The sequence below is a fragment of the Nymphaea colorata genome, chromosome 9 (genome assembly GCF_008831285.2).
Source record: "Nymphaea colorata isolate Beijing-Zhang1983 chromosome 9, ASM883128v2, whole genome shotgun sequence".
Lineage (NCBI taxonomy): Eukaryota > Viridiplantae > Streptophyta > Magnoliopsida > Nymphaeales > Nymphaeaceae > Nymphaea > Nymphaea colorata.
In genome coordinates this window covers 17,037,247-17,045,669 of record NC_045146.1, presented here as the reverse complement: position 1 = coordinate 17,045,669, position 8,423 = coordinate 17,037,247, and the positions used below count along the sequence as shown (strand labels likewise).

Sequence of the window (8,423 nt, the reverse complement as noted above, 5' to 3'; positions counted from 1 at the left end):
CTGACATAAGTTTCTTCTCTTGGTTTTAACTTATTTTCATCCTACACGATTTAATCTTTTGTCTTTGGATGAACATTTTTGTTGATCCTTATTCTGTAACAGCTTATCTCAAGTAAACCGTGTGGGGACACGTAGAGCTTGTCACGTACGCAGCCAAGGAAGCCAAGATATTCAAAGACATCTAAGTGAACCCAAAACGTACCTTGCAAGCTTATTGGAGGAAAGTTTCTCAATAAAGAAACTTTGTGTGCTCATCCTTCAATTTCTCCTCCTTCAATAAATAAATTTGAAAGCTATATATGCAACTGGTAGTTCCATATGGAAGTTGAGATAAAATGTTATGTTTCAAAAATTATGTATTCATATTTTGGAGAGAGAGAGAGAAAGAGAGAGCATGGATAGGGTGTTCGCAGCTGTACAGAACATCAGTAGATCATCTACAAACGCTAGAATCTGTGGCATATGTTAGTTAGTTCAATGGACGCCAACATATGTCAATATGAAGAGAGAAGGTTCACGTACACCAACATACAATAAAGAACAAAGAGAGACTAAATCGATAGGATGGGACAATTTCAAAGTCAGGAAACGTGTGCACCCAAAGTTGAGAACTTCAAAGTCCAGTACTTTTGGCGAAGCTTGATTATTTGTCGAAATATGGTTAGTCTGTATTTTTCACAGATCATCTCAGCTTTTTGAGGTTTTTTTTCAAATGAAGCATCTCCAGTAGTTGGGGATTGGGGATACTCTAAAGAGGCCGAAGTCCCTCTTCCTTTTCTCCTGTCTACACAAGCAAGAGCTGTAGGTAGGAAGCAAGACATGGTCGTCTAAGTATCACACACCATTTGCAGTTTCAAGAAGTAGCGCCGGTAGTAATGGTACTAGCAGCTGGGCCACCAGTCAGATCAGCTAAGCTACATTACCCTTGAGTAGTGGAAAATTTAAGAAAATTTTAAAGCTCCTTGGGTGGTTGGGGATGTAAGAAAAATGTAAACCCTTTGTCCTTTTAGATAGTAAATGGATTTCAACCAAGATCGAGTCAATTTTGGCCCTACAAATAAATGGGAGCTGGTAGTCTCAACTGGAGCTTGAACAATGTTATCATCAGTTCATTCATAAAAAAAAAAATGTAGAAACCTGTCTTTAAATACTCTTTCATTTTCGGGCTTCCTGCAATTCCTGAACTATACCTAGGGCCACGCTCAAGAAGGCATCATTTGAGCGGATGTTTGATGTTTTTACATTGGTTGACCTTCTTTGGAAGAAGAAGAAAAAAATACTAGTGCGAACCGACCGAATTTTTGTTGTCCATGTTTCTAAAATCTACGGAATTTGGGTATGAAAATCCGACGGCATTCATTTGGTGGTTTATACGATCACCTCTCTGCTACACTAGTTACCCAAAAGAAAAGAAAAGAAAAAAGGGGGTTAATCGGCGGGTAACGTTTTCACTTATGAAAGGGGATGGCTAATTCTTGTAAAAGGTGAAATTTGGGAACATTGAAAAATTGAGCCAACTTTTGAGTCCAACGGTTGATGCTCTTTGAAGGGTTATTATTGTTCCTGTCCTCACAAACCGTTGGATCAACATGCCCCACCACACGTTCACTGAAATTTCAAGCATTCTCTCACAGAGTCGAAACCACCAAATTATTTCCTGCAAAAAACAACCTGTCAGAATTTCATCTAATTTTGTTTTTCTTTTTTTTTTTTCATTTTTGCAAGCGAACCCTATGTCACCAAAGTGCAGGGTGCGGGTGCAGGTGCAAGCAAAGCACATCTCAAAAAATTTAAGTGTGGTAGTGTGACGAAAGTATTTTATTGTTATTATTATTTTTAATTTATTATAATAAATTAATAATAATGAAGCAAAACAACAAAGAGAAAATCAAAAAATCATCAAAAATAAATAATAGAATATAAATTAAAACACTAGAGAAAAACATGGAATTTTATTTTTACCACTGCAGCAACAACAAAACTTAAAAAAATTTCACAAGAATCACAACTAAAACTAAAAACAGAACAGCAGGAAAATAAAAACCTAAGAATAATTGAATAGCGTTATAGTACAAAGCCACTCAGCCACCGAATAAGTATTAATACGAAGTCTCTCTAACTCTCTCGACCGACCACATAAACAAACCATTAGGTTGCATCACTATTGTTTTAAACAGCACACTACAACAAAAAACAACACACTAGAACAGATAAAAATAAAAAGAAGTGAAAAGAAAAATACGCTGCAAAGACGGTGATTTCGGAATCAAACAATAAAAAAAAAACAAGAGTTTACCCAAATAGAGAACTGACCATACAGCCGATGAGGAAGACATAACAGAGAAGCACGTAGCACCTAAAAGGAAACCGCCCGGTGGAAGTGGAGGGAATCAGATTCAAGAAAGGGTGGAGCCGGAATCCGACCCAAAAGTGACCAAGAGCCAGTAAAACGCTAAAACCTCCACCACAACAATTTTCAAGCCTAGAGGAAACCGGGAATCCAAAACTAGACGAAGGTAACCAAACGCCCACTTGGAAACACAATCCCGGAAAGTTCCCACCAAAGCCAAATTCGCATAACCTACCTATAAACAGCAGCAGCAATTAATGGCGCCCCCAAAAGAGGAGGAAGAGAAAGAAAGAGAGAGAGAGAGAGAGAGAGAGAGATTGAGAGCAGGGAGGAAGCGGGACAGGGGGTCACTGAAACCGCCTACATTTGGAGTGGAGCCTACTCACTGTGGCAGCGTCGCAGCGGAAAGAGAGAGAGTCGCAGCGCAGCGCGGAAAGAGAGAGAGTCGCAGCGCAGAGGGAGAGAAGATCGTGCATACCCTATTTGTTAAAAATAAAACAAAACGGATGGAAAAGGGCTGGGTGATGTAAGGCATACTTGCACCAGCATCTGGTTGATATAAGTGCCACGCCAAAAATGGTACAGAAATAAAATGTTCGATTTAAATTAAAACCACCTTGATAAGAGTCTGTCCTTGGATAGATTCAAATGGAAAACGGTTTTCTCCTAAATGTTTGATGGGAAGAGTTTCAAGTTTTAGTTTTCTATTTTCAGAGTCAACTTACTTACTAACATTATTTCACCCATATTTTTTGTCTCTCTTTCCCCCAACTTAGTTGTTTCTTAAGGTCATGGTTGAAGTTTGTGGCTCATTTAAACTTGGTGGCGCATTTGGAAGGAGTGCAACAATAGGGTCTTCAGAGGCACCTTCTCTTCGCCGGAGTTTGTAGCTCGTCTTGTGCAAAGAGATGTTCATTTTGCCATTCAGTTGTGGCGTCGTCCTTTTTCTACGGTTGGGTGATGTTGTCGTTCTGTCTTTTCACCCTTCTTGTTTTGTTTTTTTATATACGTTGTTTTGTATATTTTTTCTTTTGTTTTTGTCTTGCGGTTTGTTACTGTATCTAGAGGACCTCTTATCCTTAATTATTGTACGTAGGGGATTTCTTGTCCCCAAATTTTGATAAACATTCACATCTCTCTTTTATTGTTTAAACTTTTACTGTTTTATTTATTTTTTTAATTCTTTAATATATTTAAAATAATTTCTAAATTAAAAAAATGACGGGCCATGCTTTTATTTTAATATTTAAAATAAGTTTTGTCATAAACATGTTTACTATTAAAATATTTAGAAATAAACATTCAAAAGTACGGCTGTTTCAACGTGTTTTATTCATTTTGGCTTTTTTTTTTCAAAAAAAAAGTGCTTGTTCCTTTTTCAGCTGATTTGGTTTTCAACATTTTTGTCGAAACCACCGTCTATGTCGCAATCAAAAAACTTAAATAGAAGAAAACGAACTCTAGGCCGAGTTGTAATTTGTGGGTCGTGCAAAGCTTGGTCAGGTCCACGTAGCCTAAAACCAGCCCGGGTTAGCTGACTGAGCTCGACCCCGCAGGTCCTAGTCAATCACGTGACGTACTTCACATGTTTCCAACATCAACTTTCACCAGCATTTCACAAATGAAAATGATTGATTGGATGTAAGTTTCTTCTCTTCGTTTTATTGATCCTTATTCTCTAACAGCTTATCTCAAGCAGACCGTGTGGAGCACGTCGAGCTTGTCACGTACGCAGCAGCCAAGGAAGCCAAGATATTCAAAGACGTGTATAGTGAACCCAAAAACTACCTTGCAAGCTTATTGGAGGAAAGTTTCCTCTCAAAAAAGAAACTTTGTGCTCCTCCTTCAATTTCGGCTTCCTGCAACATCTGTGTACTTTTCGCTTATTCAAGGGAATCAACGTGTCTTTTCTCAACATACAGACCTCTTAACTCTTTGAATTGTGCAATGTTATCTTTACATAGGAAGACATCCTTTATTATTTTCATGACTAGAGATTTCAATGGATCTAAATCAAATCAGATGTACTCTTAACTATATCCAATTTTCAGATGTTCACGTGTTCCAATTCAAATATGAACGAAGAGTATCTTCCATATCTAAATACAAAACCAAATTCACAATCCAAATCTACTCAAAATATTTTTAAATTCACTAATGAATTGAATCTGATTTTTAAACTCAGTTCTAATCTCATTGTGATATGTTACGGACTGACTTCCAAAATATGTGGACATTGGGCCTAAGATATTTTTTCAAATAAATCTGAGTTTGAACTTGGATCCAATTGGGTATGCATTTATGTCTGAATCAAAATAAATGTTTTAAGTCCGAACCTGATTCTATTAAATTATTTTCATGTTTTTTTTTTAAATACAATTATTCTCATCAAATGCATTAGAAGAAAACAAAAACGATAAAAGCGAGTAAAAGAAAGAAAAAACTGGTCCAAATTGCCCGTCAAGGAAGACAAGTGACCAGGAGACTTCGTCCATGTCAATTATGGTTTATGAGTCTCCACCATCGTTTTTAAATCTCAAAACCTCTCTCTCTCTCTCTCCCCACCCCCAGTGTTCAACCATGTCTCTGCTGCCCATCTTCTTCGCCTTCATCCTCCTCGCCTTCATTCATTCCTCCACCTCCCTTACAAGCACCTTCAATTTCCCTTCCTTCACTAATGCCCAAAACGTAAAGCAATTTGGCGATGCCTTCGTCAACGCGGAGGGCTACCTAGATCTCACTTCCACGGATAAGAACAAGAGCATCACAAACAGCACCGGTTGGGCCATCTATGCCAACCCAATCACCCTCTATGATGCCCGCACTGGATTTGCGGCGGACTTCCAAAGCAATTTCAGCTTCGATATCTCCCCCTTCAACGCCACCTGCACCGGTGACGGCCTCACCTTCTTCATGGCGCCTGTCAACTGGACTTACAATGTGGGCAACGGTGGTTACGGTCTTGGGATCTCCACAGTTAACGTAAGTCTCGATTTCCAGGACCTCGTCTTCGACGCCACAACCTTTATGACCCTCGTCCAGTACGACTCGACAACAGGGAACCTCACCTCGACTAGTATGGCGGACCCGACCTACAGCTTCCAGTATACATCTTCCAAAATTTCCAATACCAACCTCACCACCGTCCTCCCAGAGACCGTCATCGTAGGCTTCTTTGCATCTACAGGGCTATGCAGCGAAGACCAACGGGTAAAGAGTTGGAGTTTCTCAGTTACTGTCCCCAACCAGACGCCATCTCCAGCCCCCAGCCTGAGGAGTTTCTCAGTTACTATCCCCAACCAGACGCCATCTCCAGCCCCCAGCCTGGGGAGTTTCCCAGTTACTGTCCCCAACCCGACGCCATCTCCAGCCCCCAGCCCGATCTCAGATAATGTAACCCCCAACTGGCAGCAAAGCTCGACGGGTTTGCAAAGTAAGACCGTCATCGTCCTGGTGGCTTGTTTGGCTACTCTGCTTATCTTAGTTTTGGTAATAGTCATTCGCTTCATAAGGAGGAGGAAAAATGAAAAGGTAGAGTTGAAGGAGGAGGAAGAAGAGAAGGAGGGGACGGATGATTTTGCAGGAATGACCATGAATTTTGAGACGGGACCCAAGAAATTCAGATACGGGGAGCTGGCTGCAGCTACTAATGACTTCAGTGAAGAGGGGAAGCTTGGGCAAGGTGGGTTTGGCGGTGTCTACCGTGGTATCGTGAGGGACACCTATGAAGTGGTGGCAGTCAAGCGGTTTTCTAAAGGGTCGAGCCAGGGCAAAAAAGAGTATGTGGCGGAAGTGACTGTGATCAGCCGATTGCGCCACCGCAACCTCGTAAGGTTGATTGGGTGGTGCCATGAGCGAGGTGAGTTCTTGCTGGTCTACGAATATATGGAGGGGGCAGTCTGGATTCGCATCTCTTTAGCTCAAAAACCTACCCAGTCTTGCCGTGGGCTCAACGAATGAAGGTGGTGCTCGGCCTTGCATCCGCAGTGTTGTACCTGCACGAGGAGTGGGAGCAGTGCGTTGTTCACCGTGATATCAAGTTGAGCAACGTGATGGTCGACTCTGAGTTCAACGCTCGTCTTGGTGACTTTGGGCTGGCTCGACTCACAAATCATGGCTTCACCGCTAGGACAACTATGCTTGCGGGGACTATGGGTTACTTGGCACCAGAATGCGTGATCACAGGCAAGTTCAGCACGAGGAGCGACGTGTACAGCTTCGGAGTGGTACTACTTGAAATCGCAACTGGTCGGAGGGCCATTCACCCAATTGGAGAGAAAGAGGCACGTCTGGTGGAGTGGACTTGGGAGTTCTACGGGCTCGGTTCTCTCATGGCGGCCGTCGATGAGAGGCTGGAATGCGAATTCGATCAATTGGAAATGGAAAGGATGATGGTGGTGGGTCTCTGGTGCGTGCACCCTGACCCTGAGAAGAGGCCGACAATTAGGGAGGCGATTAGAGCACTGAGCTTTCAGGCCAAGGTTCCAACCCTCCCACAAAAGATGCCAATGCCATTTTACGCGCCACTTCCAACAAGCGAGTTTGGTTCTTTGTTTACTGGCAGCAGCAGTGGAACAACGGGGACGTCGACAACAGCCTCATCGATGCAGTCAGCAAAAGTAGCTCAACTGTAATAGGAAACAATGCCTTTGCAATAAAACTTCTTGGGAATTGGTGTTAGGTAATCTATGTCGATTCGCTTGTTTTGGGGAATTGCAGTTACCAAAAATTTTCATCAATTTTTCACGATTTAGATAAACTTGAAATCTCTGTCTGTTATCTACTCTTGGACGTATTGTGTTTTTTTTTTATTTTCTTCTTACCGAATTTAAAAAATTTGGTGATGCTTGTCACCGGATATTGTTTTAATGCATCTTTCCATTTGATCGGCCAGCTCTGAGCAATGTAGCTTAATAGCGAAAGCAAAATCAAATCGAGATGGATAAGCATGTTAAACATGCACCTATAAGCTCAGCAAAGTAGACGTGAAACTCTAAAATAGACATTATGCTTCATCCAGTCATGAAAAAAATCCTTATTAAAGAAAACTCCAAAATTTTCATTTAAAAGTTAATTGGCAGGTGCCGTTTTCACTTCTGAAAGGGGAAGGTTGTTGGGCTCTAAAACTTGTAAAAGCTTAAATTTAGGAACATTGAGAGACTGAAATCAGTCATCGCTTAATGTTGTCTGATGACAAAATATTTAAACACCGTCATTTAAAACACTGGGCAACGATTTATGGTATGCTCATAGTTTTTGGCTTTCTAACTACAGTTTGTAGTGTATTTGGTCACGACTTTTAAATATTTAGTCACCTGACAACATCAGTCATATACCTAAAAAAGATGGCAATACTTTGAATGTCATGATCCCTCACTGAAAATTATGGATAATAATGTCTCCATGATCGATATCTAAACCATGCTTTTGCTCCACAAGGGGGTCAATTGGTTTCGCTTCGAAAGTCTTTTTCTCATGAATAACATCAGTTGCATATTTTTATTGAGAAATATATATTCCTTTGGTAGAATGAGTAATTTCAATTCCTAAAAAATATTTGGATTTGCCTAAATCTTCATGTGAAATTTTTTGCATAAAAAAGCTTTCAATATGACAATAGCTTATTTTATATTACTAGCAATTATTAAACCATCAACTTAAATTAGAATAGCAATATAAATTTTACCATGTCTAAAAGAGAACTCTTGATCAACTTTGAATTGTTTTGGCCCATACTTTTTAAGAGCAGTTGAAAGCTTGTAAAACCAATTTATTAGAGATCGTTTTAAATTATAAAAAGATTTGTGTAATTTACACACTTGGTTCTTCCCCTGTTTTTTGCATACCTTTGTGATACTTGGATGCATACTTCTTCAAACAAGTCTCCATGTGAGAATGAATTATTAATATCCATTTAATACGTGATCCAATCTTGATTAGCTGCAGTAGTGAGAAGGGTACGTATTGTTACGATCTTTACGACTGGCGCAAAGATTTCATTATAGTCCAGCCATTCTTGTTGAGAATATCCTTTGTTTATCAAACAAGCATTATATCATTAATAGACCCATCT

The 8,423-nt window shown here is 40.2% G+C and overlaps 1 pseudogene; it reads left to right on the top strand.

Annotated features, from left to right (window-relative positions):
• Positions 1-4,916: 4,916 nt before the first annotated feature.
• Positions 4,917-7,135, top strand: LOC116260629 (L-type lectin-domain containing receptor kinase IX.1-like; annotated as a pseudogene).
• The last annotated feature ends 1,288 nt before the right edge of the window (positions 7,136-8,423 follow it).